The sequence below is a fragment of the Oncorhynchus kisutch genome, linkage group LG10 (assembly GCF_002021735.2).
Source record: "Oncorhynchus kisutch isolate 150728-3 linkage group LG10, Okis_V2, whole genome shotgun sequence".
In the NCBI taxonomy this organism is placed as follows: Eukaryota; Metazoa; Chordata; class Actinopteri; order Salmoniformes; family Salmonidae; genus Oncorhynchus; species Oncorhynchus kisutch.
The window spans coordinates 11,529,974-11,547,170 of NC_034183.2; the positions used below are offsets into that span (position 1 = coordinate 11,529,974).

The window sequence follows — 17,197 nt, forward strand, 5'->3', positions numbered from 1 at the left end:
CTTGCCTAGTTAAATAAAAGGTTAAATAAAAAATATAAACTAACCAATAGGGTGGTGAGAAGATATCTGACCCAGTTTCAGATGGGCAACTTCTAGACTACTTACACCGTCAAAGACAGCTTCCCAGCAAACCACAGTGTCCTGCTTTGAGGCCCATATTAAATAAAAACACACGGGGAAAGGAGGAGTTGCTCTAAACACTGACGTCAATGGCCAGGTCTGTTGACTCGTTTCTCCAGGAAGGACTTTGGAGTGAGGTAGAGTCTAAATCGGATTACTGTTGCTCAATCAACCATCTATTGATATCTATCATCCAACTCGAGAGAGAGAATGCAAGCGAGATAAAAAGAAAAGGCGGTATGGAAAAATGCCAATAATTGTAAAAAATGTAGGCAATCGTCACAGTGACCAGAAAAGGGCTTGGTGGTATGTCCGTCACTGTAAAGAAAACAGTCAAAGTCAGTGAAGAAACTAGTCAATTAGTAGGCCAGAGGTAGACAACTAGATTCAGCCACGGGACGATTTATGTCGGAGCGGATGGTCGGGATGCTGGAACATAATTCTAAATCATTTGTAGCTCAGTTGGTAGAGCGGGGTGCTTGAAACGACAGGGTTGCCCACAGGGGACCAGTATGATTTTTATGAAAATGTATTGCTCTCACTGCACTTCTGTAAGTCGCTCTGTAAAATAGCTTCTACTAAATGATTAAAATGTAAAAATGTACACTGCAAATTTACTACACGAGTAAATAACAATAATTTCAGACTATCATTACATTGAGAAACAGTCACGTCTCTTGAATATGTTTTGTTGTTGTTGCTGAAATCCTGGTGATTTGACACCAGGATGGGGGGGGGGTGTACAATTATGTGTACAATTATGTAGTAAGCTATTTAAAATAACTATGAGAAAACATTCATCCATTTTCAAAATGTTCACAAAAAAGGTGTTCTCCACTAGGGCTGTGGCGGTCATTACATTTTGTCGGCCAAAACTTGAAGCTAGTTCGTTCATGGTGTTCAAAACTAAAAGGTAGTTCCTGTTGTCTGTTCCGATGCAGCGTTGGCTGGTCCAACGGGTTGGGTGTGAAAGTCAGTGAACGGACCTTCCACCTTTTTAACACCAAGAAAACACAGACTCCTGCCAGCAACAGATGAATCACACAGCAGTAGATACGCCTTGGGCCTGGCAAAAGCTCAGTCCACCCCGTCAACCCCACAATATAGCCAAAGGCACTGTAGAATCACCTTGAGTGACTGGTGCATTGGACTGCCAGAATTTGGGCGCGGTGTGTGGACTGTGGACTTGGTGTGAGTAGTGTGTGTGTATATGAGAGAGAGTAGTGTGTGTGTACCTTGTGTCAGGTGGGTGCGTGTGTATAGTCTGTGCAAGGCAAATCTGGACAAGAGAACGTGTTAGCAAACACAGCAAAGTAGCAAATCAATGGAAGTGTACCTTTGCGCTGACTGACAGGTCAAATCTTGTTTGCTTAACTTGCTCAACCCACTACCCCAAAGATGGCTGTTAAATGAGGGGCTTATGGGTAACGACAAATTGTAATTTGCCATCACAAAACATTTTGACCTCAAGGTAGGTAATTAATTGACTATACAGGTGTATCATTTCTAAAAACATAGCATTTTACACATAGCTACTCTTTCCCTTGTATTCCTTCACCTCTCCATGTTGGTCTGTCTTTTACAGACCACTTGGGGGCCCGTATTCCTTCACCTCTCCTTGTTGGTCTGTCTTTTACAGACCACTGGGGGCCCGTATTCCTTCACCTCTCCATGTTGCTCTTTTGCAGGCCACTTGGGGGCCCGTATCCATTCTTTTCCTTCTCCTTTCCCTCCATATACTCTACCTCAAGCCCTGCATTCCAGCTGGGGAAGGGCTGCTTGCACCAACATGCCATCCCTCGCTCTACACACAGCCTGGCTAAACAAAGGAAAGACAAAACATAGAGAGACAGACGGAGAGAAAGGGTGGGGAGAATAAGATATCATTTCTAAGAACATGGATCTATCGCAAAAGTTGTTTATTTACTTTGGATGGTGTACGTTCCCAGAGTAGAAACATTAAAACCTCTTCAACATTCAACAACTAACTGTGACATTAAAGAAAATTACACAATTACAACCACATTCATAGCCCCATTAAAATCAACAAAAACTGAAATGTCAAACCATTCTTGCTAGCTAGTTTTCTAGGATTGCAGCTAGCTCTGAAAGAGGATGTACGAGTGGAAAAGGAAGGGGAAGCTGTAAGTCGCTTTGGATAAGAGCGTCTGATAAATGACTCAAATGTAAATAATGGTTCGAGTTCTGACTGATGAAGGAGAAAGGGGGCAACGACAAGATGGAGCCAGAGTGGATGAGAACTACCAGACCTCCCTCCGTCTGTTTCTATCTACATAGCTACAGTTTGTATTAACTGGATCAGATGAGGTGGAACAGGATGGGAAGGGAGGATGAAGAGTTAGAGGACAGGAAGGAGAAGAGGATGGAGGAGGAGAGGAGGGGATGAGAAGAGGACAGCGAGGGTGAAAAGAGGAGAGAGAAGAGATGGACAGTGGTTGAGGGGAAGTGAATGAGGAATGAAAAGTGACAAGAGGGTTAATAGAAAACAGAGAGAGTGAAGGAGGAGAGAGGGAGTGGATTAAAAGAGGAGAGGAGTGAGTGTGTGCAGTAGGAGCGGGGAGGTTGTCACAGCATGCCCTGGCTCAGCGTTCTGTACTGTCCTCCCTACATTCCACAGACAGAGGAGGCCTCAATGTGCTGCCTCAGCCAGAACATCCAGCCCATAACTCACCTTGCTGTCTCCATTTCCTCCCATGGGGTTTTCACCCTATCTCATCACCTTATTTTTTTTTTGATTATCTTGTTCTAACCTCTTTCTCTCCATCATCACTCAGGCCTATCTTCCTCAACCTCTTCCTCAACCTTCTCTGGGTGGAGAGAATACAGGCTGTGTTTCAGGTGAGAGGTTGGAACGAGAGCTGCACTGCAGGGTCAGGGGCACAAGTGGCCACCAGACACTGGTCTGAGGTCAGATGGTCATTTATGAGATGGTCTTGATAAGGGTCAAGAAAGTTCAAAGGTGCACTATGGAGAAATCGCACCGCCATTTCCTGGTTGCTAAAATTCAAATAGTTTGTCTAATTTCAATTTGTGTGACAAAACAAGCAAGTAAAGGGGGGGATACCTAGTCAGTTGTACAACTGAATGCATTCAAATGAAATGAGTCTTCCGCATTTAACCCAACCCCTCTGAATTAGAGAGGTGAGGGGGTTGCCTTAATTGACATCCTCGTCTTCGGCACCCGGGGAACAGTGGGTTAAACTGCCTTGTTCAGGGGCAGAACGACAGATTTTTACCTTGTCAGTTGGGGATTCGATCCAGCAACCTTTTGGTTACTGGCCCAACGCTCTAACCACTAGACTCCCGGCATACTGTAGAGAATCATTGTACCATCTAAACCGCTGTGAAATATATTTTCCATAACTAAAAATAGTATTTTCAGCTGTTTGAAGCCGGTGTACAAAACCAAAACAGGCAAAACAAAACATAACAGGAAGCATAGAATAAGCACATATAGAACAGATCTACTGCTTCTTAGACTTGCTTTCAATGAGAATGAGATCTATCACTCACATTTCTATGTGAATTTGGTCAGGTTGCCCAAAAAGTATACTGCAAGATGTAAGGATGGAATGTGCTGGGGGAGTCAACCTTTGGAATCAGAGGGGGTCAATCTCTGGAATGAGAGCCAAAACTAACACAGGTCAGGTTCATTGCCTGTCTGTCTCTGACATTGGCAGTTAACCCAAGCCTCCTGTCAGTTATGAGATGTAAAGTTCCTGTTAATACATTGAGGTCAGGGCTCTAAATTAAACAAAATATAATTGGTTGCATTGGTGCACGCAACTTTTAAAAAGCTAGGAGCGCAACATCAAATTTAGGAGCACCAGAAAATAAGATGTAGCTAAGAATTCCTATAGTATATATCTGAAGCATGTTGTGCCCTAATATGTACAACTAATATGTAACCATTAAATAGATTTGTTTAATATGAAGCTAACATGTTGATATAAATATCTGTCATTGAAATTAAAAAGTAATTTGTGGAATATGATGTAAAATCACTATTTTCCTATTGAGATGCATTACATTGTTTAAAGGACAAATCAGGATTTTGGCAAGGAGGCCCTTTAACTACTTCCCCAGAGTCATATGAACTTGTGGATACCATTTTAAATGTCTCTGTGTCCAGTATGAAGGAAGTTGGAGGTAGTTTCAGGAGCCAATGCTAACTAGCGTTACCCATAGACTCAGTCATTGTGATATGTGCTAGCCTGTCTAAATAAAAGTTAAATAAACTGTCATTGGATTGCATTATTGTTATCAATGATATTATGAATAGGAATGGTGTTTATGTCACATACAGTGGGGAGAACAAGTATTTGATAACCTGCCGATTTGGCAGGTTTTCCTACTTACAAAGCATGTAGAGATCTGTAATTTTTATCATAGGTACACTTCAACTGTGAGAGACGGAATCTAAAACAAAAATCCAGAAAATCACATTGTATGATTTTTTTGTAATTAATTAGCATTTTATTGCATGACATAAGTATTTGATCACCTACCAACCAGTAAGAATTTCGGCTCTATAGAGAGAAATAGTCCTATAATTCCTATAATAACTACAACCTAAAACTTCTTACCTGGGAATATTGACTCATGTTAAAAGAAACCACCAGCTTTCATATGTTCTCATGTTCTGAGCAAGGAACTTAAACATTAGCTTTTTTACATGGCACATATTGCACTTTTACTTTCTTCTCCAACACTTTGTTTTTGCATTATTTAAACCAAATTGAACACGTTTCATTATTTATTTGAAGCGAAATTCATTGATGTATTATATTAGGTTAAAATAAGTGTTCATTTAGTATTGTTGTAATTGTCATTATTACAAATAAATAATTGTAAAAATATATATATATATATTTTTTTTTAATCAGCCGATTAATCAGTATGGGCTATTTTTGGTCCTCCAATATTCGGTATCTGCGTTGAAAAATCATTATCGGTCGACCTCTACTGGATATAGTGGTAAAGTTACCAGGTGGTCAGGCTGGATATAGTGGTAAAGTTACCAGGTGGTCAGGCTGGTTATAGTGGTAAAGTTACCAGGTAGTTAAGCTGGATATACTGGTAAAGTTACCAGGTAGTTAAGCTGGATATACTGTTGAAGTTACCAGGTAGTTAAGCTGGATATACTGCTGAAGTTACCAGGTAGTTAAGCTGGATATACTGTTGAAGTTACCAGGTAGTTAAGCTGGATATACTGTTGAAGTTACCAGGTAGTTAAGCTAGCTATCTAGTTAGTTAACAAACATGACTGTACAAAGTGTGAAACAAATGTGGCTCATTTTACAACGGCCAGTGACCTGGTTTCTGAATGTAAATTGCAACCCTACAATATGGGTTGCGCCTGTAATATGGGTCAGATCCTTTGAACAGTTTGGTCAAGAAACAAGCAGTTTTCGTTGTATAAATGGTGCGAGCATGATACGAACGAAACAACATTACAGCAAAGATTTAGCGTTACAAAAAGTGTTTATTTTTACTTTCATTTAAAAAAAGTTTGCACTGGTGCTCCCAAATGAACACTCCACGGGCACAGACAAATTAGTTGCATTTTAGAGCCCTGTTTGAGGTTACTTATGATGGGGGTTAGCTTGGCTGATCCTGGATCTGCTCTATTGATCAACTTCTGACTCATCCACTATCAACGTGTAGCACCTCTGGGTTACACAACCACAGCCATTTTGAAACAGAAAACACAAAATACCTCCCGTCAAACAATACTTGTGAAAAAACACTGCTTTGACCTTAATCTCCTGAGACAGGTAGGATGTAAAGGCTGACAAAACGGTAGTGCAAGACATGTTCTCCATCTCTGCTGTGGGTGGTGCATAGAGGTAGAAAGAGGGCTCTGGATGGGTGTTTTAGCATGGACAGCATGGACAGCATGGACATTGCCATTGAGGGCTATGACGAGCCATTTTGAGGACATTAAAAGTGAGCCATAGTCATCCATCAGAGACGGGCATGTTCACATAACACCAGATGTCCCAGCCCAGCGCCAGCCAGTCAACACAGGTGTGCGCTGTTGCTGTGAGTCACGTTCCTGTTGTCTATGACTGGAGGAGGGAGTCTGTCTGTCTGTGGCTGGTCTGAGGTCAAGTCATACTAACAGTACCAGGCTTTTATCAGTGGAAGGAAAGGGGAGTTACAGAAGTACAGATCTGGCAACAGAGTTATGACAGAAAGGGGAGGAAGATTTAGCTAGTCTTTAAAATACTTTACATTGTTATTCCCTCTCTTGCCTGAGGAGCAGTATATGTGTGTCACTCCTGGTGTTCTGTTCGAGGGAGAGGTTCCCCAATGCCACAGTCTTCCCATTTCTCAGAAGCGCTCTTGAAAACAGCAAGGAGACGAATGTTCTTTTATCAGAAATAATATGATAGGAACCAGTAACCCTGACGACGAAACCAGATGATCATATTAGCATAAACAGAAACTGATCTTGAGACATTTGGCGACCAGGAGGCTGCAGACTTGCTGCACCAAGCATGACAGCACTGTTTCACCATGAATGTTCCATTCAGAGGCCAGTGTTGTCTTTAGGAACAATAGCGCCACCTACAGGCAAATGTCTATGCACAGACCCTGACAGACGCTTATAACTTCAGAGTTATATTTTTCCCATTCTCCATTTCCTAGTATATTTATATAATGAGGGCGTAGATGCTGAAGGATGTTTGTGTTTGTGATGCGTGGGTGAACTCAGTTTCCTGAAACCTGAACCTAACCCACTACTTTCACAGCTCTACGCTGCAGCATCAATTCACAGAGAGAGATACTGCTGGCTCCATTTCACGGTTACTATGTACAGAAAAGTAGTATAAAAAAACTATGATCTAAAAAGACACAGGAAGTGAGACAGACTTGCCTTTAAAAGCTGCTGCTGTAACTTTCTCCAGATGCAGCATCACACTATGATTGAAACCAGTGAAGCCTGAACGAATCTAACAGAGCCAGGAGCAGGTGAACTACAGACTACCAGACAGAAGGCCGGGCATTAGAATAGACATCTGAAGACATCGCCCATCATCATCACTCTTCGTATCATCATTGGACATGATAGAGTGAAAAGGGGAGACTGTAGAGGTAGAGGGATGCAATGAGGGAGAGATGGAGGGAGGAGTGGAAAAGAGAAGGGCTTGGTGTAGCAGTTGGGCTAGGGATGAGGGACATGCGATGGAGCAATGGCGGGAGGACTAACGAGCGAGGTAAGGAGGGAGGAGTGGAAAAGAGAAGGGCTTGGTGTAGCAGTTGGGCTAGGGATGAGGGACATGCAATGGAGCAATGGCGGGAGGACTAACGAGCAAGGTAAGGAGGGAGGAACGTGACGAAGGGTGGAGTGAAGGGAGAGAGGAGGCTTGTGTAAGAGATGAGGAGAGGGAGGCGGGAGAGTTGAGGAAAAGAGAGGAGGACTTTGTGCAAGGTCAGGAGGGAAAAGGTAGGTACTAGGTAGACTGTCCCACACCCTGTCCTGTCACCACTAATGTTTTCTCAGGAAGCCAGACAGACAGAGGGAGACTGTGTGAAGGAAGGAAAGGTGGAGGGGTAGATAGAGGGAAGCAGGACTGTGTAAAGGAAAAGGATGGAGGGAGAGAGAGAGGTGGTAGCCGGCGCCGCCCATATTTGCTCAGGACGTGCGTTTGGACAGGGGACAGGCCAGTGGGATACAGCGGGAACAGAGTGGTCTTTTAATGGAGCAGTAAACCTGGTGGACAGAGAGAGACAGACTGACTCACTGCCAGGTCAGAGTTACTGGGGCTACACAACCAATGTCAGTTCTTCTACGTAGAGTGAAAAAGTAAACAGGTCAATGTTAGTAAGGAGTAATAAAGTAAGAGGCAGAGAGAGGAGGGTTAAGCAGCATGACGGGAGAAACGGACAGCGCGACGGGAGAAACGGACAGCGCGACGGGAGAAACGGACAGCGCGACGGGAGAAACGGACAGCGCGACGGGAGAAACGGACAGCGCGACGGGAGAAACGGACAGCGCGACGGGAGAAACGGACAGCGCGACGGGAGAAGCGGACAGCGCGACGGGAGAAGCGGACAGCGCGACGGGAGAAGCGGACAGCGCGACGGGAGAAACGGACAGCGTGACGCGAGAAACGGACAGCATGACAGGAGAAACTGAAAGAATGTGTGAGAAATGAGAAACATCTTATGCATCAAAGAGTCTGAACATGAAGAGTAATCTTCAAGTTAATCAAAATGTCACACCCCCTTGTTTTCAGGACTGATACCATCTCCTGCAAACGTTGTTCACATTCAACTGACCGCAGTCACGTGTTGTGCCCAAAACATCTACATTTATTACAACCCCCCCCCCCCCCCCCCCAACTGTCTATTTCTCGATATGTTGTGCAAAGTCTGCTTGAAATAGCCATTCTCATGGTTCATGTGACCAAAAACAACGACAAACATGCAGAGGAAGAGAGCGAGAGAGCAAAACTGAGAAATAAAAAATAAAGCGTGAGAGCGAGAGAAAAAGAGGGAGCCATTGAGGTTAAAAGGCCCACCTCCCTGGAAAGTTGGCCAAACAGAGATATGTAGCCTAAGCTCCATTTTAGCACAGGGCTATTTAACTAGGCAAGTCCTTTAAGAACAAACTCTTATTTATAATGATGGCCTACCCCAGCCAAACCCTAACCCGGCCAACGCTGGGCCAATTGTGTGCCGACCTATGGGACTCCCAATCACGGCCAGTTGTGACACGGCCTGGAATCTAACCAAGATCTGTAGTGACACCTCTAGCACTGAGATGCATGCCTTAGACCGCTGCGCCACTCAGGAGCCCAACATCTCATTGGGGCTGTTTCATCAAAGAGCCTTTCCACACTCTGAAGTCAGGAGGACTTTGCGTTAGGTGGCAGCCAGACTAGTAAAAAGACATCTGTAACTACTTGATGAGCATGATGCTGATCATCAATGCCTGGAGAGAATTAGCGGACAAACACACGCGCCAATAGTTAGGAGAAATGTGTGTGCAGATCTTCAAAACAACAACTGCTTGTTCAGACAGGAAAAGTCAGAGAAGAGAATGCAAGACCAGCTGAAAACCTGCCCAATAGGAACATCAAGATCGGTCTGTATGAAGTAGTATAGGTCATCAAATATACTACCTTCCTTCAGACTCGACAAAACAGCAGAGAAGCTTTAGATCTCCCCCGAGACACTACAGCAGCCTGGGGAGAGAAACATGATGCAACCATTACCCTTCATCTGCTATAGCTAACACAACAACATTTAGCTACTAGCCTGCTACAACTAACACAACAACATTTAGCTACTAGCCTGCTACAACTAGCACAGCAACAAGAGCTACTAGCCTGCTACAACTAGCACAGCAACAAGAGCTACTAGCCTGCTACAACTAGCACAGCAACAAGAGCTACTAGCCTGCTACAACTAGCACAGCAACAAGAGCTACTAGCCTGCTACAACTAGCACAGCAACAAGAGCTACTAGCCTGCTACAACTAGCACAGCAACAAGAGCTACTAGCCTGCTACAACTAGCACAGCAACAAGAGCTACTAGCCTGCTACAACTAGCACAGCAACAAGAGCTACTAGCCTGCTACAACTAGCACAGCAACAAGAGCTACTAGCCTGCTACAACTAGCACAGCAACAAGAGCGACTAGCCTGCTACAACTAGCACAGCAACAAGAGCTACTAGCCTGCTACAACTAGCACAGCAACAAGAGCGACTAGCCTGCTACAACTAGCACAGCAACAAGAGCGACTAGCCTGCTACAACTAGCACAGCAACAAGAGCGACTAGCCTGCTACAACTAGCACAGCAACAAGAGCGACTAGCCTGCTACAACTACCACAGCAACAAGAGCGACTAGCCTGCTACAACTACCACAGCAACAAGAGCGACTAGCCTGCTACAACTACCATAGCAACAGCTAACCTGCTACCAACACAACTACCACAGGGATGTCAAAATCTATTGTTCAACTTATGAGCCAAACTTCTTCTGTCAAAAGAATGTCATACCAGTGCTAATGAGATTTCTGTCCATTAGCCATGAGGAATTAATACGACTCAATGTACTGCAAGTACATGCCTGTCTGTCAGGGAAAATCACACTCAACTCACTAACCAGTTGAACAAACCTCTCAAGAATTACTGAAACGTGGCAGATGGCTTGTGGTGCAAGAACTTAACTAGGGCCCTGAGTATTTCCTTGTTCCTTCACAATGTAAACAGATCAGGGAAAGCTGAGGGCCCTATACATAACAGATTGTAACAGTGTTATGACGAGTGTTTAGACAGAGAGGAGAATGTTATGATGGATTCCAGGACCAAGCTGCACATTTTAGTCCTGGAGGGCACTGTTGGCAGAGAGACCAGACACACCCTGACCATCTCACAACGGCAAACACCACACACTCCCCTCCTTCCCTCTGCCAGACTGAAGACACACAAACACTCAACAAAAATCAGAAACAGGCAGTTCAACATCGAGAAGACAGAAAAACAATAGTGCAGCCACATGTTCCTGCCTCTTTCTCTCGGACCTTCACACCCAGATGGTGTCGTAATGAGCGAGGTAGGAAGTGAGCGGAAGAGGCTCCCATTCATGTTCGAATGGGGAAATAGAGGGATAACGGAGGGGTGAGAGGTCAAATCAATAAGTACCTTCTGTGAGGTGAAGGGAGGAAGCAGTGGCTGACGTCTATGCTCTGACAAATGGCAAGCTCTAGGTTCCTCAGTGTAGACCAATCAAAGGGGTACGTTGTCTACCCCACAGCGAGGGACACATACTATGAGCTCATCGTTTTTATGAACCGATGAGATCAGCTGCTAGGCCTAGAACACCCAGGGGAGCGGGGAAACATCAATGACCTCATCCAGCCGCCCAGGTGTAAACAAGCCTGTGATTGGCTGGCTGGCTGGCAGCACCTGGCTGACTCCTGGGGAGGCAGGGGATATGAGCTCCAATTTAATGATTGCGCTCATTAGGTTTCTATGGAACTGCTTTGGGTCCCATGGGCTTGTGATTGAGAGACCTACATAGGCACAGTGCTGTTGGTCTTGAAAAGTCACCTTTCATTCTCTCCTTTCTTCCCTGACCACCAGCTTAGCAATAAAATAATAGGAATAACAGATCGGAATGTTACCTCGGGAACATTGCTGTCGTCAGCAAAATCTCTGCCCCCCTTGTGTCAGTCCACCTCTCAGGTTAGCCTAAACAGTCAGTGTGTGTGACTCATATGAATCATAATCATCTCTCAGAGTGGAAGTAGAAGCGAACCACTGTTCTGTGAAGGTGGAAGACATGACGATACTGTCTGTACGTGCAAGAGTGTGCTTCCTGTGCCTCAAACTTTTCCTTCCCTCCATCCTTGGTAGCTGCGCCATTTCAGATGGCTGATAACTGAAACAAATGAGGGGTACAGCTGCCAAGCGCACTGCAGCACCCAGCTATGCAGGCAGAGGGGTGTGTGTGTGTGTGTGTGTAGAGGGAGAGAGAGAAAGTGTGTGGATAGAAAGAAAGCATTCTGAAGAGTGTGAGGGTATGAGGTGAAAATGAGAGCATGAGAGAGTGAGTAAGCAAGAGAGGGAGAGAGAAACCATAGGGGCAGAACATTGTGTATGTGAGGCATTTTAAGGACTTGCCTGCCTGCCTACCTACCACCCCACTCTCCCTCACTTGCAACAAACTCCATAAACAGGAAGTGATACACCCAGGCACTTCCTGTGTCCCTTATTCTGTGCCGTATGTCCCCAGAGTCCCTTGGGAGGGGCACACAGCTATGGTTTCTGCCCCTAACTCATAGAGTCTACTACCCTTCATCTCATCCCACTGCAGGAGCCAGAGGAGATGTGAGAGGATGACATTGAATCATCCAGCTGCATTAGCCAGCCACAAAAAGGCCAAGTTTTCATGGAGAGAGAGAGTGTGTGTGTGTGTGCGCGCGCGCTGACGGTGCAGATCTAAATGTGGAGGTAAGGTTACAGCAAAACTGTCTCTTCTCTCTCCAAAGGCAGACTGGCCATCTGGCATTTCTGGCAAATGCCAGGTGGGCTGGTCCACTTTTAGCCCAGGGGCCTGTCTAACTCAGGGTTTTTTTTAAGCAAAATTATCATTATCTGGCTAATAATGTGGACATTTAACAACAAAAAATGGCCACCGAAGGGGCCCTCCAAAATAATATAAATAAAAGGTCCGGTGTGTTAGAAATACAAGGGCCGATTTCTGGTCCCAGCCACCTCTGGCCAGACCCAGGTAGGACTGTGCACACACACTACAAACACTTAGCTGTGCATTACAGTCTAGTGCAGACTGCTAAGTCCAGGTGAAAGCAGAGAAGGACAGGGAGTCTGTCAGTCTGTCAGCCTCCTTATCTGAACTGGCCAGTAGGACTGGGCAAATCCAGTATGTTACACTGCTTGCATGTGGCTTACAACACCTCAGACTGAGACCAGAGAGTTTATGGTGTTTCACATGGGGCCAATCTCAATTGATTTTCTTGATTCATACCTCCTTCTCAAAACCCATTGCCTTCCCCTCTGACCTCATCGTCCAATGGGTTTTGAGGAGGTGGTAAGAAGAGAGGACACGAGGAATCAAGGAAAGGCAAATGAGATTCTCCCATGGAGGTCACTCTGCAATCTTGACTCAACAGGAAGGGAAAGAGGAAATGGTTGACAATTGAAGCAGAGTCCTAGTCCCTTCCTCCACTCCTGTATTCTGCCTTCCATTCCTTCTGCAAAGGGTTGAGGTACAGAGACTAGAACCTTCTCCACAGTCTGCTGCACGGTCCCCAACCCACACCCCAGGTCCCCAACCCACACCCGTGGCAAGACAGATAGGGCGTGTGTGTGTCTGTGCATCATGGTCCATTCAAGCCTATGGTGCAGTCAGTCAGTCACCAGATGACTATCCCATCAGCAAATATAGGAAAATAGCCATGCCATTATTCAGCCTAAATGGTGGACCTTTTCAAACACTTATACAAAAGTAATCCAAAAAAAACATTGTCACTTGTGTCGAGGCTTGCCAAGCCAAGTCCAATTGAGCTCTATTTGAGTGACAGACAGGGTTTTAGGCCAGGGGATATGCAGTATGGAGGAGTGAGGTGGTTTAGGACAGTGTACCCCAAACAGCACACATTTTTTGTAACCCTGGACAAGCACACCTGATTCAACTTGCCAACTAATCACCAAGCCCTCAATGAGCTGAATGAGCTGTGTTTGTCCAGGGCTATAATGAAACGGGTGTATTGTTGGGGTACTGGAAGACCAGGGTTGGGAAACACTGCTCTAGGCTACTCCAGTCTAGACAGGTACTGGAGGACCAGGGTTGAGAAACACTGCTCTAGGTTACTCCAGTCTAGACCTGTACTGGAGGACCAGGGTTGGGAAACACTGCTCTAGGTTACTCCAGTCTAGACAGGTACTGGAGGACCAGGGTTGGGAAACACTGCTCTAGGTTACTCCAGTCTAGACAGGTACTGGAGGACCAAGGTTGGGAAACACTGCTCTAGGTTACTCCAGTCTAGACAGGTACTGGAGGACCAGGGTTGGGAAACACTGCTCTAGGCTACTCCAGTCCAGACAGGTACCAGAGGACCAGGGTTGGGAAACACTGCTCTAGGTTACTCCAGTCTAGACAGGTACTGGAGGACCAGGGTTGGGAAACACTGCTCTAGGTTACTCCAGTCTAGACAGGTACTGGAGGACCAGGGATGGGAAAGGATTGGTTTAGGAGAACACAGCCCTTGTTGAGCTCTGTCACAGCACTGTAGAATGGGCCAGGCCTGCCAAAGATTTTAAATATCTAATAATATTTAACCTTTATTTAACTAGGCAAGTCAGTGAAGAACAAATTCTTATTTTCAATGACGGCCTAGGAACAGTGGGTTAACTGCCTGTTCAGGGGCAGAATGACAGATTTGTACCTTGTCAGCTCGGGGGTTTGAACTTGCAACCTTCCGGTTACTGGCCCAATGCTCAAACCACAAGGCTACCTGCCTAATGACAGACACATGGTACAAACACACAGACACATTCTCAGAGACCATTATTCTGGTGTCTAGAGCCTCAGGTCCTGAATGTTCCAAGCTGTAGTCACTAGTCACCCTCTGCGGCAACAACACAGTGACAGGACAACACTACATTTCCGCATCACCAAAACACAGACACTCAAATCCTGAGAAGCAAAAACATGTTATAAAACAGCATCTTCATCTCATGTTTTATTACAGTCTGCCACTCCCCCTCTCTACAACCTTAGAGAGATGACCGTTAGGTCTGGAAATTGCCAGGGACCTCACGATACGATATTATTATGACACTTAGGTGCAGAAACAATGTATTGCAATTTTCACAATTCTTCATGTATTGCGATTCGTTACTTGGATGTCATTTTGATTTTATGTTGCAAACATATTGCTCACTGTACATCTGCTCCAGAGAGACAGAGCATGAAGAAAAAGTTCTGAAAACACGTTGGCTCACTATTTATAAAGATGGAGAACAAGCTATAGGATGACAAATACTCCAGTTTTTATACAGGTACAGCCGACTAGCGCTAGCTAACGCTACCGACAGTAAAAATAAAAATGACTAAAAATAAATAATAATATTGGGATATGTAACTATCGACACCCCCCCCCCCCATCATCACTAATGACTGCCCTGCTCTTGACCTCCAGCTGATAACAGACAGAGGAACCGCTAGGCTTAAGCTCCAAAGCAGGTAGGCGTCAGATACAGATAGGCCTACATATGAATGAACCGTGGTGTATAGGGCTAAGGGCTAATTGAAGTGTACCGTTTCCTCTGCATTATGTTAGCCTGGCCTCCAATCACACTGATCCAGTGTTATATCAGTCATGTGAGGAGGGCCCAGGTTAATGACTGTGTGTGTGTGTTTAGGTCAAACAGGGCATCAACTGTTCTACCATCATACAGACCTAAAGCCAAGGCGAAGGTTAAAATAGGCTACAACTCACTGAGAATCTGACTACTCTTCTCTGTGGAGCTGTGTCTGTCCAATACAGCAAAAACATGCTTCAGTTCACTTGCTGCTTATAACACATTCCCTTCTCAATCTATCCTCTCTGTGTCTCACCCTTACAGTGATCATCTGGCAAGCACCTGTTTTAAACCCAGACTGACAGGAAGCTAATCTGAGAGAAGGGCAAACCACAGGACAAACACACGGTTCAAACAAGCAGGAAAATCATCATGACGCGGGCTGAAAATGTAAGACAGTGAAACTTTTGTGGTCAGAGCAGAAAGCAGAGCACACAATGCTACTTTAGTTTTCAGCCATTTCTGTCCGAGAGTTGGGATTAGACTGTGGCTAAAGTCAACAAGGACCTTGTCCATGTGAGTGTTTCCAAAACCAACACTCATCAATCAAACCCACGACAACACCAAACCCCCTGAGTGGCTGACAGAGGTGCCAAGGTAGACAGGAAGTAGTGCCAGAAATAGAACTGATCGGTCACCCAATTAGGCTTCAGCACAGGAGCCAAGTCCCGCCTCAGGACTGGTGATAATTGCCCTGTAAAGAAAAACTACAGTTTCTGGAACTGGGCTGTGCTTTCACAAAGCTACGGTGTGTGTTTTACCTATAGACGTACGCACACACACACAGTCATGTGTTTGGACACACATGTGAACAGAAATACAAAGGGCAGGCTGTTCTTCACGCTAGCTAGGTGGAGGGAGCGAATGTAAACAGAGTTCTGAATGGCACAGAGGGTCTGATGGTCTAATCCGATTCAGGTTTACAAGTGTGAGTGTGTTAGGTCTGGGCGGTATACCGTATTTGACTATATACCGGTATTGATGCACGGACCGGTTTATGTTTTGACGTTACCTTGTATAGCGGCATTTCAATGTTTGGTTTGTTAAATGTGTTACCCTCTCTGCCGTGTGAAGAAATTTACTTTTTTATATAGTTTACTCCATTTTCTACTTGAGTCCTCTGTCTCCCACTCTCTTTCCACATGCACCAAGCCCCGCCACTCAACGAAAGCAGTTTTTGTCTAACCACGAGTCACAACAACCATCTGTAATAACAATCTGCATGGTCAATGCTGCTGGTTTTGGGACAACGATTAAATATAAATCTCTGAGCGTTATAGAATTCCTGTTTGCAAACTGCTAGTTTTTCCTTTTCATAGCAAGTTCTGGATAAAATAAATAGTTTTAGCCAATAATGCTAATCGCTAGTTAACCGGCTTGCCAGCTAGCTAGCTAAATGTACTTAGAGCAAAAGTAGCTAGCTAGCTAGCTAGCTAGCTAGCTAGCTAGCTAGCTAATACAGCCTGATAGCAGTGCTGGTGAAGATCAGCATGTTTGTGCAACTATATATTTTAAATCAAAGTGGAATAAGCAAAGCATGAATATTTTAGCTACAGTAAGAGAAAACATGTAATGTAACATTAATTAGGGTCCACTGGGAAACATGGACCAAACCTTTGGTTCCTACCTTGTCACAATAACTCCTCCCAGGCCTTTTCATTCGTTGTCATGTCAAACACATATTCAAAGTGGTCACTTTATTCCATCTTTTGGTTGAAGTTTCATTGAACAGTATACAACATTCAGAATGGACAAAGCCCCATTAAAAACAATTAGAATGTATGTGGTGCCACCCTAGGGTCAAGTATATTTATAACTTCAATTATTTAAAAAACTCAAATACGAAAAATATAGTGATATGATATTATGGCAATATCGTTCAGCCCTAGTGTGCATGTGTTTGAAACTGTTTGGTCCTTACCATTAAACCCTCCATAACGAGCTGATGTTTATATATCTCCGTAGTGCAGCTAAAGTGAGTTCTACAACTACATATGAGGGGGAGGGGGGGGCCATCCACCCAGTCTGCCTGATTTAACTCACTCATCTGGTAGCATGATGCTGGGTCGACAACACCCTCTGAACCCTCAAGAGCAGGTAGGAGTAGTGTAAAGTTGCTTCTAGACGCTGCTACAAGGTCTGTTGTATGTTCTCCCGAGTGGTTCAGGTTGTGATTTAGAGAAGCTGAGCTGATACCAGATCTTTGTCCA

General features: G+C 44.8%; 1 protein-coding gene across 3 annotated transcripts in view; it reads right to left on the reverse strand.

Annotated features, from left to right (window-relative positions):
• LOC109897756 (MOB kinase activator 2-like) overlaps positions 1–17,197 on the reverse strand; it is a 99,896-nt gene that overhangs the window by 30,664 nt on the left and 52,035 nt on the right. The gene's annotated exons all lie outside the window — the stretch shown is intronic.